Here is a 16,654-nt window from a genome sequence, read left to right as displayed (position 1 = left end):
CTATGATTGGACCGGACTGAGGGTTGTGGCAGCAGGATCAGCAGCACGTAGAGGGGGACCCGGCCGATGCCCTAGTTGCGCATCCCACCCCTCTGGCTGGCTGAGCGCCCGCACGCTCGTTTCATGGGTTGACTTAGGCATACGGAGTTCATTCCAAGTTTAAGCATATGGAGTTCTTTCCCAGTCTAAGATCGGACCACACCGAGGGTTGTGGCAGCACATGCTGGGCTCGGGCATGAGTTGGTGCCGTATTTTTCTTCGTCAGGGCACCATCGCCGGAGAACCTGACTGACGGCATCGGGGTTCTAGCGATCGGAGGGGCCAGGGGGGTGTGCGCACATGATGTGTGAAGGGTGCTGGTACTTGGCCCTTATATTGGCCCCCTATCCCTCATCAAACCTCGAGAACTCATGCCCCTTTAAAAAGCATTTGAGATTTTACAGGTTTGCTGCCAGTAGCCATTAGAGTGTCTGAAATGGGGACACTTTTTTCAACTGGTCACAAAATCTTGTACACTTCGAGTTTTTAGCTGAAATTTTTTGTGCATGCCAAAAAAAATACAAGGATGACGTTTACCAAGTTTGGGGCCAAAACTCCTTCCTGAAAAATTTCAAAAAAATCTCGAACCGCAAAAAGTTTTGAAAATCGTGAAAAATAGAAAACGGGTCGTCTTGCCATGAAACTTCACGTGAAGGCTTAAGGGACCATTGCATGAATTTACAAGCCATAAAAATGGCATTGGCACATAGAAATATGAAGATGTACCTAAACCCACCTACCACCCTATCGATCCACGACTTGCAAATCCTGTCTCTCTAGCCGGCGTAGTGCCCGCCGCCCGCCCGCCCGCTCGTTTCGTCAGTTGGCTTAGGCATATAGAGTTCATTCCCAGTCTAAGATCGGATCAGACCGAGGGTTGCGACAGTCGGATCGATAGCACACATAGGGGGACCCGGCCGATCCCCGGCTTGCGCATCCCACCCCTCTGGCCGGTTGAGCACCCGCACGCTCGTTCCGTTGGTTGACTTAGGCATACAGAGTTCATTCCTAGTCTAAGATCAGACCGGACCGAGGGTTGCGACAGCACATGCTAGGCTCGGGCATGTGCTGGTCCTGCATTTTTCTTCACCGGGGCACCATTGCCGGAGCATCGTCGGAGAACCTGACCGACGGCATTGGTGTTCCGACGATCGGGGGTGCCGGAGGGGGTGTGCACACATGATGTGCGATGGGTGCTGGTACTTGGCCCTTATATTGCCAACCTATCCCTCATCAAACCTCGAGAACTCACACCCCCTTAAAGAGCATTTGAGATTTTACAGGTTTGCTGCCAGTAGCCATTAAAGTATCTGAAATGGGGATACTTTTTTCAAATGGTCACAAAATCTTGTAGACTAGGAGTTTTTTGGTGAATTGTTTTGTGCATGCCAACAAAAATACAAGGATCACGTATACCAAGTTTGGGGCCAAAAATCCTTACAAAAAAATTTTAAAAAATCCCAAACCGTAAAAAGTTTCAAAAATCATGAAAAATAAAAAACGAGTAGTCTTGCCACGAAACTTCACGTGAAGGCTTAAAGGACCATTGTATGGATTTACAAGCCATAAAAATGGCATTGGCATGCATAAATATGAAGATGTGCCTAAACACACCTACCACCCTATCGATCCACGGCTTGCGCATCCCATCTCTCTAGTCGGTACAGTGCCTGCCCACCCGCTCGTTTCGTCTGTTGCCTTAGGCTTACGGACTTCATTCCTAATCTAAGATCAGACCGAACGGAGGGTTACGGCAGCAGGATCGATAGCACACAGAGGGGGACCCCGTCGATCCCCAGCTTGTGCATCCCACCCCTCTGGTCGGCTGAGCGCCCGCACGCTCGTTTCGTGGGTTCACTGGGGCATACGGAGTTCATTCCTAGTCTAAGCATACGGAGTTCAGTCCCAGTCTAAGATCGGACTGACCGAGGGTTGTGGCAGCACAAGCTGGGCTCGGGCATGTGTTGGCGCCACATTTTTTCTTCGCTGGGGCACCATCGTCGGGGCATCGTCGGAGAACCTGACCAGCGGTATTGGGGTTCCGATGATTGATGGGGCCGGGGGGTGTGCGCACATGATGTGCGATTGGTGCTGGTACGTTGGCCTTATATTGGCCCCATATCCCTCATCGAACCTCGAGAACTCACACCCCCTTAAAGAGCATTTCAAATTTTACAGGTTTGCTGCCAGTAGCCATTAAATTGTCTAAAATGGGGACACTTTTTTCAAATGGACTCAAAATCTTGTGCACTTCGAGTTTTTCGCTGAATTTTTTTATGCATGCCCACAAAAATACAGGGATCACGTCTACTAAGCTTGGGGCCAAAACTCATTCCAAAAAAATTTTAAAAAATCTCAAACCATAAAAAGTTTCAAAAATCATAAAAAATAGAAAATGAGTCGTCTTGCCATGAAACTTCACGTGAAGGCTTAAAAGACCATTGTATGAATTTACAAGCCGTAAAAATGGCATTAGCGCATAGAAATATGAAGATATGCCTAAACCCACCTACCACCCTATCGATCCGCGGGTTGCGCATCCCGTCTCTCTGGCCGACGTAATGCCCGCCTGCCCGCTCGTCCGCTCGTTTCGTCGGTTGGCTTACGCATACAGAGTTCATTCCCAGTCTAAGATTGGACCAGACTGAAGGTTGTGGAAGTAGGATCGACAGCACGCAGAGGGGGACCCGGTCGATCCCTGACTTGCGCATCAAGCCCTTCTGGCCGGCTGAGCGCCCGCACACTCGTTACATGGGTTGACTTAGGCATACGGAGTTCATTCCCAGTCTAAGATCGGACCAGACCGAGGGTTACGGCAGCACATGCTGGGCTCGGGCATGTAATGGTGCCGCATTTTTCTTCGTCGGGGCACCATCGTCGGAGCATCGCCGGAGAACTTGACCGGCGGCATTGGGGTTTCCGTGAACGGGGGGGCCGGGGAGGGGTGTGCTCACATGATGTGCGATGGGTTCTGGTACTTGGCCCTTATGTTGGTCCCCTATCCCTCATCAAACCTCGAGAACTGACACCCCTTAAAGAGCATTTGAGATTTTACAGGTTTGCTGCCAGTAGCCATTAAAGTGTCTGAAATGGGGACACTTTTTTCAAATGGTCACAAAATCTTGTACACTTCGAGTTTTTAGCTGAATTTTTTTGTGCATGCCAACAAAAATACAAGGATCACGTCTACCAAGTTTTGGGCCAAAACTCCTTTCGAAAAAATTTTAGCAAATCCCGAACTGTAAAAAGTTTCAAAAATCATGAAAAATAGAAAACGAGTCGTCTTGCCATTAAACTTCACATGAAGGCTTAAGGGACCATTTTATGAATTTACAAGCCATAAAAATGGCATTGGCACATAGAAAATGTGAAGATGTGCCTAAACCCACCTACTACCCTATCGATCCACGGCTTTCGCATCCCATCTCTTTGGCTGGCATAGTGCCCGCCCGCCCGCCCGCTCGTTTCATCCCGCTCATTTCGACAGTTGGCTTAGGCATACGGAGTTCATTCCCAGTCTAAGATCAGACCGAACCGAGGGTTACGGTAGCAGGTTTGACAACATGCAGAGGGGGACCGAACCGATCCTCAGCTTGCGCATCCCGCCCCTCTGGTCGGCTGAGCGCCCGCACGCTCGTTTCATGGGTTGACTTAGGCATACGGAGTTCATTCCCAGTCTAAGATTGATCGGACCGAGGGTTGCGGTAGCACATGCTGGGCTCAGGCATGTGCTGGTGCTGCATTTTTCTTTGCCGGGGCACCATCACTGGAGCATCACCGGAGAACCTGACCGATGGCATTGGGGTTTCGGCGATCGGGGGGCCGGGGGGTGTGCGCACATGATGTGCGATGGGTGCTGGTACTTGTCCCTTTTATTGGCCCCCTATCCCTCATCAAACCTCTAGAACTCACACCCCCTTAAAGAGCATTTGAGATTTTACAGGTTTGCTGCCAGTAGCCATTAAAGTGTCTGAAATGGGGACACTTTTTTCAAATGGTCACAAAATCTTGTACACTTCGAGTTTTTAGCTAAATTTTTTTTTGTGCATGCCAACAAAAATACAAGAATCATGTCTACCAAGTTTGGGGCCAAAACTCCTTTCGAAAAAATTTTGAAAAATCCCGAACAGCAAAAAGTTTAAAAAATTGTGAAAAATAGAAAACGAGTCATCTTGCAATGAAACTTCACGGATGGCTTAAGGGACCATTGTATGAATTTACAAGCCATAAAAATGGCATTGGCATGTAGAAATATGAAGATGTGCCTAAACCCACCTACCACCCTATCGATCCACGACTTACGCACCTCGTCTCTCTGGGCGGCGTAGTGCCCGCCCGCCCACCCGCCTGCTCGTTTCACCGGTTGGCTTAGGCACATGGAGTTCATTCCCAGTCGAAGATCAGACTAGACCAAGGGTTGCGATAGCAGGATCGGTAGCACGCAGAGGGGGACCCGATCGATCCTCGACTTACGCATCCAGCCCCTCTGGCCGACTGAGCACCCGCAAGCTTGTTTCGTGGGTTGACTTAAGCATACGGAGTTCATTCCCAGTCTAAGATAGGACCAGACCAAAGGTTGCGACAGCAGATGCTGGGCTCGGGCATGTATTGGTGCCACATTTTTCTTCGTCGGGGCACCATCGTCGGATCATCGCCAGAGAACCTGAATGGTGGCATTGCGGTTCCGACGATCGAGCGACCGAAAGGGGTGTGTGCACATGATGTCGAATGGTTGCTGGTACTTGGCCCTTATATTGGCCGCCTATCCCTCATCAAACCTCGAGAACTCACACCCCCTTAAAGAGCATTTGAGATTTTACAGGTTTGCTACCAGTAGCAATTAAAGTGTCTGAAATGGGGGCATTTTTTTCAAATGGTCACAAAATCTTGTACACTTCAAGTTTTTAGCTGAATTTTTTTGTGCATGCAAACAAAAATGCAAGGATCACGTCTTCCAAGTTTGGGGCCAAAACTCCTTCTGAAAAAATTTTAACAAATCCCAACCGTAAAAAGTTTCGAAAATCATGAAAAATAGAAAACGAGTCGTCTTGCCATGAAACTTCACGTGAAGGCTTAAGGGACCATTGTATGAAGTTACAAGCCATAAAAATGGCATTGCCACGAAAAATATGTACATGTGCCTAAACCCACCTACCACCCTATTGATCCACGACTTGCGCATCCCGTTTCTCTGGCCGACGTAGTGCCCACCCGCCCGTTCGCCCGCTTGTTTCGCCAATTGGCTTAGGCATACGAAGTTCATTCCCAGTCTAAGATCAGACCAAACTGAGGGTTGCGGCAGCAGGATCGGCAGCACGTAGAGGGGGACCTGTCCGATCTTCGGCTTGTGCATCCCGCCCCTCTAACCGGCTGAACGCCCGCATGCTCATTTTGTGGGTTGACTTAAGCATACAGAGTTCATTCCCAGTCTAAGATCAGACCAGACCAAGGGTTGTGGCAGCACATGCTGGGCTCGGGCATGTACTGGTGTCGTATTTTTCTTCGTCAGGGCACCATCGTCAAATCATCGTTGAGGAACCTGACCGGTGGCATTAGGGTTCCGGCGATCGGGGGGTGTGCGTACATGATGTGCGATAGTTGCTGGTACTTGGGCCTTATATTGGCCCCCTATCCCTCATCAAACCTTGAGAACTCACACCCCCTTGAAGAGCATTTGAGATTTTATAGGTTTGCTGCCAGTAGCCATTAAAGTGTCTGAAATGGGGACACTTTTTTCAAATGGTTACAAAATCTTGTACACTTCGAGTTTTTAGTTGAATTTTTTTATGCATGCCAAAAAAAATACAAGGATCATGTCTACCAAGTTTTGGGCCAAAAATCCTTCCAAAAAAATTTTAAAAAATCCCGAACAGCAAAAAGTTTCAAAAATCGTGAAAAATAGAAAATGAGTCGGCTTGCCATGAAACTTCACGTAAAGACTTAAGGGACCATTGTATGAATTTCCAACCATAAAAAAGGCATTAGCATGCAGAAATATGAAGATGTACCTAAACCCAACTACCACCCTATCGATCCACGGCTTGCGCATCCCGTCTCTCTAGCCGGCGTGCGCCCGCCCGCCCACCCGCCCTCTCGTTTCGTCGGTTGGCTTAGGCATATGGAGTTCATTCTCATTCTAAGATTGGACCAGACCGAGGATTACAGTAGCAGGATCGATAGCACGCAGAGAGGGACCCGACCAATCCCCGGCTTGCTCATCCTGCCCCTCTGGTCGGTTGAGCGCCCACACGCTCGTTTTGTTTATTGGCTTAGGCATACAGAGTTCATTCCCAGTCTAAGCATATGGGGTTCATTCCCAATCTAAGATCGGACTGGACCGAGGGTTGCGGTAGCGCATGCTGGGCTCAGGCATGTGCGGGTTTCGCATTTTTCTTTGCCGGGGCACCATCGTCGGAGCATCGTCGAAGAACCTGACCGGCGGCATTGGGGTTCCGGTGATCGGCGGGGTCGGGGGGGTGTGCGCACATGATGTGCGATGGGTGCTGGTACTTGGCTCTTATATTGGCCTCCTATCCCTCATAAAACCTCGAGAACTCACACCCCCTTAAAGAGCATTTGAGATTTTATAAGTTTGCTGCCAGTAGCCATTAAAGTGTCTGAAATAGGGACACATTTTCCAAATGGTCGCAAAGTCTTGTACACTTTGAGTTTTTAGCTGAGTTTTTTTATGCATGCCAACAAAAATACAAGGATCACGTCTACCAAGTTTGGGGCCAAAACACCTTCCAAAAAAATTTTAAAAAATCCAGAACCGTAAAAAGTTTTGAAAATCGTGAAAAATAGAAAACGAGTCGTCTTGCCACGAAACTTCACGTGAAGGCTTAAGGGAACATTGTATGAATTTACAAGCCATAAAAATGGCATTGGCACATAGAAATATGAAGATGTGCCTAAACCCACCTACCACCCTATCGATCCACGGCTTGCGCATCCCGTCTCTCTGGCCAGCGTAGTGCCCGCCCACCCGCCCGCCCGCTCGTTTCGTCAGTCGCCTTAGGCATACAGAGTTCATTCCCAGTCTAAGATCAGACCAGACCGAGGGTTGAGGCAGCAGGATCAGGAGCACACCGAGGGTGACCCCGTTGATCCCCGGCTTGCGCATCCCACCCCTCTGGCCGGCTGAGCGCCTGCACGCTCTTTTCGTGGGTTGACTTAGGCATACAGGGTTCATTCATAGTCTAAGCATACGGAGTTCATTCCCAGTCTAAGATTGGACTAGATCGAGGGTTACGGCAGCACATGCTGGGCTTGGGTATGTGCTGGTGCTGCATTTTTCACCGTCGGGGCACCATCGCCAGAGCATCGTCGGAGAACCTGACCGGCGGCATTGGGGTTCCGGCGATCGGGGGGGTCGAGGGGGTGTGCGGATATGATGTGCGATGGGTGCTGGTTCTTGGCCCTTATATTGGCCCCTATCCCTCATCAAACCTCGAGAACTCACACTCCCTTAAAGAGCATTTGAGATTTTACAGGTTTACTGCCAGTAGCCATTAAAGTGTCTGAAATGGGGACACTTTTTTCAAATGGTCACAAAATCTTGTACAGTTCGAGTTTTTTGCTGAATTGTTTTGTGCATGCCAACAAAAATACAAGGATCTTGTCTACCAAGTTTGGGGTAAAAACTCCTTTCAAAAAAATTTGAAAAAAACCCGAACTATAAAAAGTTTTGAAAATCGTGAAAAATAGAAAACGAGTCGTCTTACCATGAAACTTCACGTGGAGGCTTAAGGGAACATTGTATGAATTTACAAGCCATAAAAACGGCATTGGCACGTAGAAATATGAAGATGTACCTAAACCCACCTACCACCTTATCGATCCACGACTTGCGCATCCCTTCCCTCAGGCCGGTGTAGTGCCCTCCCGCCCGTTCGTTTCGTCAGTTGGCTTAGGCATACGGAGTTCATTCCCAGTCTAAGATCAGACCGGACCAAGAGTTACGGTAGCAGGATCGGGAGCACGCAGAGGGGGACCCGACCGATCCCCGGCTTGCGCATCTCGCCCCTCTGGCCAGCTGAGCGCCTGCACGTTCGTTTTGTGGGTTGACTTAGGCATGCAGAGTTCATTCCCAGTCTAAGATCGGATCAGACCGAGGGTTATGGCAGCACATGCTGGGCTCGGGCATGTGATGGTGCCGTATTTTTCTTCACCGAGGCACCATCGTCGAAGAACCTGACCGGCGGTATTGGGGTTCCGACGATCAGGGGGGCCGGGGGGTGTACGCACATGATGTGCAATGGGTGCTGGTACTTGGCCCTTATATTGGCCCCCTATCCCTTATCAAACCTCGAGAACTCACACACCCTTAAAGAGCATTTGAGATTTTACAGGTTTGCTGCCCGTAGCCATTAAGGTGTCTGAAATGGGGACACTTTTTTCAAATGGTCACAAAATCTTGTACACTTCGAGTTTTTAGCTGAATTTTTTTGTACATGCCAACAAAAATACAAGGATCACGTCTACCAAGTTTGGGGCCAAAACTCCTTCCAAAAAAAGTTTGAAAAATATCGAACCGTAAAAAGTTTTAAAAATCCTGAAAAATAGAAAACGAGTCGTCTTGCCATGAAACTTCACGTGAAGGCTTAAGGGACCATTCTATGAATTTACAAGCCATAAAAATGGCATTGGCATGCAGAAATATGAAGATGTGCCTAAACCCACCTACCACCCTATTGATCCACAGCTTGCGCATCCCGTCTCTCTGGCCGGTGTAGTGCCCGCCCGCCCGCTCGTTTCGTTGGTTGGCATAGGCATACAGAGTTCATTCCTGGTCTAAGATCGGACCAGACTGAGGGTTACGACAGCAGGATCAGCAGCATGCAGAGGGGGACTCGGCTAATCCTCGGCTTACGCATCCTGCCCCTCTGGCCAACTGAGTGCCCACACACTCGTTTTGTGGGTTCACTTACGCATATGGAGTTCATTCCCAATCTAAACATACGAAGTTCATTCCCAGTCTAAGATCAGACCGGATCGAGGGTTGCGACAGCACATGCTGGACTTGGGCATGTGCTGGTGCTGCATTTTTCTTCGTCGGCGCTCCATCGTCGGAGCATCGCTGGAGAACCTGAACGGCGGCGTTGGGGTTCCGATGATCGGGGAGGCCGAGGGGGGTGTGCGCACATGATGTGCGATGGGTGTTGCTACTTGGCCCTTATATTGGCATGCAAAAACATGCTAGGCTCCGGCATGTGTTGGTGCCGCATTTTTCTTCGTCGGGGCACCATCCCCGGAGCATCGCCGGAGAACCTGATCGGTGGCATTGGGGTTCCAGCGATGGGGTCGACCGGGCGGGCGATGTGCGCACATGATGTGCGATGGGTGCTGGTAATTGGCTCTTATATTGGCCCCCTATCCCTCATCAAACCTTGAGAACTCACACCCCTTTAAAAAGCATTTGAGATTTTACAGGTTTGCTACCAGTAGCCATTAAAGTGTCTGAAATGGGGACACTTTTTTCAAATGGTCACAAAATCTTGTACACTTCGAGTTTTTAGCTGAATTTTTTTGAGCATGCCAAAAAAAATACAAGGATCACGTCTACCATGTTTGGGGCCAAAACTGCTTTCAAAAAAATTTTAAAAAATCTCAAACCTTAAAAAGTTTCAAAAATCATGAAAAATAGAAAATGAGTCGTCTTGCCATGAAGCTTCACATGAAGGCTTAAAGGACCATTGTATGATTTTACAAGCCATCAAAATGGCATTGGCATGTAGAAATACGAAGATGTGCCTAAACCCACCTACCAACCTATCGATCCACGGCTTGCGCATCCTGTCTCTCTGGCTGACGTAGTGCCCGCCCACCTGCTCATTTCATCGGTTGGCTTAGGCATACGGAGTTCATTCCCAGTCTAAGATCAGACCAGACTGAGGCTTACGATAGTAGGATCGGTAACACATAGAGGGGGACCCGACTGATCACCGATTTGCACATCTTGCCCCTCTGGCCGGCTGAGCGCCCGCACACTTGTTTCGTGGGTTGACTTAAGCATACGGAGTTCATTCCCAGTCTAAGCATACGGAGTTCATTCCCAGTCTAAGATCGGATTGGACCGAGGGTTACGGCAGCACATGGTAGGCTCGGGCATGTCCTGGTGTCGTATTTGTCTTCATCGGGGCACCATCCTCGGAGCATCGTTGGAGAACCTGATCGACGGCATTAGGGTTCCGGTGATCGGGGGGGCCGGGGGGGTGTACGCACAGGATGTGTGATGGGTGCTGGTACTTGGCCCTTATATTGGCCGCCTATCCCTCATCAAACCTCGAGAAGTCACACCCCCTTAAAGAGCAAATGAGATTTTACAGGTTTGTTGCAGTAGCCATTAAAGTGTCTGAAATGGGGACACTTTTTTCAAATGGTCACAAAATCTTGTACACTTCAAGTTTTTAGCTGAATTTTTTTGTGCATGCCAAAAAAAATACAAGGATCACGTCTACCTAGTTTGGGGCCAAAACGTTTTCCGAAAAAATTTTAAAAAATCCCAAACCGCAAAAAGTTTCAAAACTCATGAAAAATAGAAAACGAGTCGTCTTGCCATGAAACTTCACGTGAAGGCTTAAGGGACCATTGTATGAATTTACAAGCCATAAAAATGGCATTGGCACATAGAAATATAAAGATGTGACTAAACTCGCCTACCACCCTATCGATACAAGGCTTGCGCATCCCGTCTCTCTGGCTGACGTAGTGCCCGCCCGCCCGTTCGTTTAATCGGTTGGCTTAGGTATACGGAGTTCATTCCCAATCTAAGATCGGACCGGACTGAGGGTTATGGCTGCAGGATCGACAGCACGCAGAGGGGGACCCGATCGATCCCCAGCTTGTGCATCCCGCCCCTCTGGCCGTCTAAGTGCCCACATGCTCGTTTCGTGGGTTGACTTAGGCATATGGAGTTCATTCCCAATCTAAGCATACAAAGTTCATTTCCAGTCTAAGATCAGACCAGACCGAGGGTTACAGCAGCACATGCTAGGCTCAGGCATGTGCTGGTGTCGTATTTTTCTTTGTCGGGGCACCATCGTCAGAGAACCTGACCGGCGGCATTGGGGTTCTGACGATCAGGGGGGCCGGGGGGTGTGCGCACATGGTGTGCGATGGGTGCTGGTATTTGGCCCTTATATTGGCCCCTTATCCCTCATCAAACCTCGAGAACTCACACCCCCTTAAAGAGCATTTGAGATTTTACAAGTTTGCTATTAGTAGCCATTAAAGTGTCTGAAATGGGGACACTTTTTTGAAATGGTCACAAAATCTTGTACACTTCGATTTTTTAGCTGAATTTTTTTGTGCATGCCAAAAAAAATAAAGGGATCACGTCTACCAAGTTTGGGGCCAAAAATCCTTCCGAAACAATTTTAAAAAATCCTGAACCGTAAAAAGTTTCGTAAATCGTGAAAAATAGAAAACAAGGCATCTTGCCATGAAACTTCACATGAAGGCTTAAGGGACCATTGTATAAATTTACAAGCCATAAAAATGGCATTGGCACATAGAAATATGAAGATGTGCCTAAACCCACCTACCACCCTATTGATCCACGACTTGTGCATCCCGTCTCTCTGGCCGACGTAGTGCCCGCCCGCCCGCTCGTTTCGTCGGTTGGATTAGGCATACGGAGTTCATTCCCAGTCTAAGATTGAATCAGACTAAGGGTTGTGGCAACAAGATCGGTAGCATGTAGAGGGGGACCTGACCGATCCCCGGCATGCACATCCCACCCCTCTGGCCGGTTGAGCGCCCGCACGCTCGTTTCGAGGGTTGACTCAGGCATACGGAGTTCATTCCCAGTCTAAGATCGGACCGGGCCGACCACTGCAGCTGCACATGCTGGGCGTGGGCATGTGCTGGTACCGTATTTTTCTTCGTCGGGGCACCATCGTCAAAGCATCCCCGAAGAACCTGACCGACAACATTGGGGTTCTGGCAATCGGGGGGGCCGGGGGGTGTGCGCACATGATGTGCGATGGGTGCTGGTACTTGGCCCTTATATTGGCCACCTATCCTTCATCAAACCTCAAGAACTCACACCCCCTTAAAGAGCATTTTAGATTTTACAGGTTTGCTGTCAGTAGCCATTAAAGTGTCTGAAATGGGGACATTTTTTTCAAATGGTCACAAAATCTTGTACAGTTGGAGTTTTTAGCTGAATTGTTTTGTGCATGCCAACAAAAATACAAGGATCATGTCTACCAAGTTTGGGGCCAAAACACCTTCCGAAAAGATTTTAAAAAATCCCGGACCGTAAAAAGTTTTGAAAATTATGAAAAATAGAAAACGAGTCGTCTTGCCATGAAACTTCACGTGAAGGCTTAAGGGACCATTGTATGAATTTACAAGCCATAAAAATGGCATTAGCATGCCGAAATATGAAGATGTGCCCAAACCCACCTACCACCCTATCGATCCACGGCTTGCGCATCCCGTCTCTCTGGCCAGCGTAGTGCCCGCCTGCCCGCCCGCTCGTTTCGTTGGTTGGCTTAGGCATACGGAGTTCATTTCTAGTCTAAGATCAGACTGGACCGATGGTTGCAGTGGCAGGATTGGCAGCATGCAAAGGGGGACCCGGCCAATCCCCGACTTACGCATCCCGCCCTTCTGGCTGGCTGAACGCCCGTAAGCTCGTTCTGTGGGTTGACTTAGGCATACAGAGTTCATTCCCAGTCTAAGCATACAAAGTTCATTCCCAATCTAAGATCAGACCGGACCGAGGGTTGCACCAGCACATACTGGGCTCAGGCATGTGCTGTTGCCGTATTTTTCTTCGTCGGGGCACCATCATCGGAGAACCTAATCGGTGGCATTGGGGTTCTGACGATCGGGGGGGCTGGGGGGTGTGCGCACATGATGTGCGATGGGTGCCGGTACTTGGATCCTATATTGGCCCCCTATCCCTCATCAAACCTTGAGAACTCACATCCCCTTAAAGAGCATTTGAGATTTTACAGGTTTGCTGGCAATAGCCACTAAAGTGTCTGAAATGGGGACACTTTTTTCAAATGGTCACAAAATCTTGTACACTTTGTGTTTTTAGCTGAATTTTTTTATGCATGCCAAGAAAAATACAAGGATTACGTCCACCAAGTATGGGGCCAAAACGCCTTCCAAAAAAATTTTAAAAAATCCTGAACCGTAAAAAGTTTCAAAAATCATGAAAAATAGAAAACGAGTCGTCTTGCCATGAAACTTCACGTGAAAGCTTAAGGGACCATTGTATGAATTTACAAGCCATAAAAATGGCATTGGCAAGTAGGAATATGAAGATGTACCTAAACCCACCTACCACCCTATCGATCCACGGCTTGCACATCCCGTCTCTCTGGTCGGCGTAGTGCCAGCCCGCCCGCCCGCTCGTTTCGACGATTGGCTTAGGCATACAGAGTTCATTCCCAGTCTAAGATTAGACCAGACAGAGGGTTGCAGCAGCAAGATCGACAGCAAGCAGAGGGGGACTCGACTGATCCCCGACTTGCGCATCCAGCCCCTCTGGTCGGCTGAACGATCGTACACTCATTTTGTGGGTTGACTTAGGCATACGGACTTCATTCCCTGTCTAAGCATACGGAGTTTTTTCCCAGTCTAAGATCGGACAGGACCGAGGGTTGCGGTAGCACATGCTGGGCTCGAGCATGTGCTCGTGCCGCATTTTTCTTCGCCGGGGCACCATCACCGGAGCATCACCGGAGAACCTGACCGACGGCATTGGGGTTCCGACGATCGAGGGGGCAGGGGGTGCGCACAAATGATGTGCGATGGGTGCTGGTACTTGGCCCTTATATTGGCGCCCTATCTCTCATCAAACCTCGAGAACTCGCACCCCCTTAAAGAGCATTTGAGATTTTACAGGTTCGCTGCCAGTAGCCATTAAAGTGTCCCAAATGGGGACACTTTTTTCAAATGGTCACAAAATCTTGTACACTTCAAATTTTTAGCTGAATTTTTTTATGCATCCAAAAAAAATACAAGGATCACGTCCACCAAGTTTGGGGCCAAAACTCTTTCCGAGAAAATTTTAAAAAATCCCGAACCGTTAAAAGTTTTGAAAATCATGAAAAATAGAAAACGAGTCGTCTTGCCATGAAACGTCACGTGAAGGCTTAAGGGACCATTGTATGAATTTACATGCCATAAAAATGGCATCGGCATGTAGAAATATGAAGATGTATCGAAACCCACCTACCACCCTATCAATCCACGACTTGCTTATCCCGTCTCTCTGGCTGGCGTAGTGCCTGCCCGCCTGCCCGCATGCTCGTTTCGTCGGTTGGGTTCGGCATACAGAGTTCATTACCAGTCTAAGATCGGGCCAGACCGAGGGTTGTGACAGTAGGATCAGTAGCACGTAGAGGGGGACTCGATCGATCCCTGGCTTGCACATTCCGCCCTTCTGGCCGGTTGAGCCCCGCACGCTCATTTCGTGGGTTGACTTAGGCATTAGGGTTCCTGGGATCGGGGGGGCGGGGAGTGTGCGCAAATGATGTGTGATGGGTGCTGGTACTTGGCCCTTATATTGGCCCCCTATCTCTCATCAAACCTTGAGAACTCACACCCCTTTAAAGAGCATTTGAGATTTTACAGGTTTGTTGTCAGTAGCCATTAAAGTGTCTGAAATGGGGACACTTTTTTCAAATGGTCACAAAATCTTGTACACTTCGAGTTTTTAGCTGAATGTTTTTGTGCATGCCAACAAAAATACATGGATCACGTCTACCAAGTTTGGGGCCAAAAGTCCTTCTAAAAAAATTTTTAAAAATCCCGAACCGCAAAAAGTTTCAAAAATCGTGAAAAATAAAAAACGAGTCGTCTTGCCATGAAACTTCACGTGAAGGCTTAAAGGACCATTGTATGAATTTCAAGCCATAAAAATGGCATTGGCACATAGAAATATGAAGTGTGCCTAAACCAACCTACCACCCTATCGATCCACATCGTGAGCATCCCGTCTCTCTAGCCAGCGTGGTGCCGCCCGCACACCCGCTCATTTTGTCAGTTGGCTTAGGCATACGGAGTTCATTCCCAGTCTAAGATCGAACTGGACCGAGGGTTGCGGCAACAGGATCGGCAGCACGTAGAGGGGGACCCGACTGATCCTCGGCTTGTGCATCCCGCCCCTCTGGCCGACTAAGCGCCCGTACGCTCGTTTCGTGGGTTGACTGAGGCATACGGAGTTCATTCCCAGTCTAAGATTGGACCAGACCAAGGGTTGTGGCAGCACATGCTGGGCTCAGGCATGTGCTGGTGCCGCATTTTTCTTCACCGGGGCACCATCGTCGGAGCATCGCTGGAGAACCTGACCAGCAGCATTGGGGTTCCGACGATCGGGGGGTCGGGGGGTGTGCACTCATGATGTGCGATGGGTGCTGGTACTTGGCCCTTATATTGGCCCCCTATCCCTCATCAAACCTTGAGAACTCACACCCCCTTAAAGAGCATTTGAGATTTTACAGGTTTGCTGCCAGTAGCCATTAAAGTGTCTGAAATGAGGACACTTTTTTGAAATGGTCACAAAATCTTGTACACTTCGAGTTTTTAGCTGAATTTTTTTATGCATGTCAACATAAATACAAGGATCACGTCTACTATGTTTGGGGCCAAAACTCCTTTCAAAAAAATTTTAAAAAATCCTGAACCCCAAAAAGTTTTAAAAATCGTGAAAAACAGAAAACGAGTTGCCTTGCCATGAAACTTCACTTGAAGGCTTAAGGAACCATTGTATGAATTTACAAGCCATAAAAATGGTATTGGCACGTAGAAATATGAAGATGTGCCTAAAACCACCTACCACCGTATCGATCCACGACTTGCGCATCCCGTGTCTCTGGCCGACGTAGTGCCCGCCCGCCCGCCGGCCCGCTCGTTTCGTCGGTTGGCTTAGGCATATGGAGTTCATTCCCAGTCTATGATCAAACCAGATCAACGGTTGTAGCAACAGGATCGACAGCACATAGAGGTCAACCAGATCGATCCCCGACTCGTGCATCCAGCCCCTCTGGCCGACTGAGCGCACGCACGCTCATTTTATGGGTTGACTTAGGCATACGGAGTTCATTCCCAGTCTAAGCATATGAAGTTCATTCCCAGTCTAAGATCAGACCAGACCGAGGGTTGCGGTAGCACATGCTAGGCTCGAGCATGAGCTAGTGCTGCATTTTTCTTCGCTGGGGCACCATCCTCGGAGAAACGTCGGAGAACCTGACCGGCGGCATTAGGGTTCCGGCGATCGGGGGGGTTGGGGGGTGTGCACACATGATCTCCGATGGGTGCTGGTACTTGGCCCTTATATTGGCCCCCTATCCCTCATCAAACCTCGAGAACTCACACCCCCTTAAAGAGCATTTGAGATTTTACAGGTTTGCTGCCAGTAGCCATTAAAGTGTCTGAAATGGGGACATTTTTTTCAAATGGTGTGAAAATCTTGTACACTTCGAATTTTTAGCTGAATTTTTTTGTGCCTGCCAAAAAAAATACAAGGATCACGTCTACCAAGTTTGGGGCCAAAACCCCTTCCGAAAAAATTTTAAAAAATCCCAAACCGTAAAAAGTTTCAAAAATCGTGAAAAATAGAAAACGAGTCGTCTTGCCATGAAACTTCACA

This window comes from Durio zibethinus, chromosome 5 (assembly GCF_047325235.1).
Source record: "Durio zibethinus cultivar Kanyao isolate XHJ-2024 chromosome 5, ASM4732523v1, whole genome shotgun sequence".
Taxonomy (NCBI): domain Eukaryota; kingdom Viridiplantae; phylum Streptophyta; class Magnoliopsida; order Malvales; family Malvaceae; genus Durio; species Durio zibethinus.
This window is presented reverse-complemented; position numbering follows the sequence as displayed.